Source organism: Arachis ipaensis, chromosome B05, assembly GCF_000816755.2.
Source record: "Arachis ipaensis cultivar K30076 chromosome B05, Araip1.1, whole genome shotgun sequence".
NCBI lineage: Eukaryota > Viridiplantae > Streptophyta > Magnoliopsida > Fabales > Fabaceae > Arachis > Arachis ipaensis.
Window position 1 is genome coordinate 40719114 of NC_029789.2, and position 665 is coordinate 40719778.

Genomic DNA, 665 nt, shown 5'->3' on the forward strand with positions numbered 1-665 from the left:
TTCGAAAAGGAAAAAAAGATATCATTTCAGTTTCCCAGGTTGATATGCAATGTGTTTTCCCCCTCCTTTTCATAGTAATGGTTTTAATTAACTTTTACATTTTTTTTTCCATTTAATTAAGCTCTTTCTCACCATCCAGCCTGCTCCATACCTAATATAGAAATTTCACTCTCTCTTTTTTCCAATTGGGTGTTTTTATCTTATTGTAGGAGAGAAGGCAAACGCCTAAAAAGCAAATTTGGATGAAAGTGTTTTTTTTAAAAAAAAAAAAAAAGGAATTTGAGGAGGTGCATTTGTTTTTTAAACCTTTTTTTTTATGTTGTTATTAATTATTAGTTAGTGCCTGAAAGGGGCCCTTTTGCCAGATAAAAACCTAAGCTAGCTAACATGCAATTTATGTCCTTTAAACAACATACATGTCACATGGTAGTCCCCCACTCCCATCCACTTGTTACTTCTTCTCTAATACTCCATAACAAACCCTCAACAAAACCACCATCAAATTAAAGCACCTTTTTTTTATTATTTATTTAATGTATAAGTGACGGGTATCCCTTCGATGAGATAATCATCATTAACCAATGTCTCGTTATTATTTCTAGCCTATTGGTAAAGCTAGCTAGGCATAGTTGTTGTGTACATTAATCTGTCGGTTCATGGTTCAT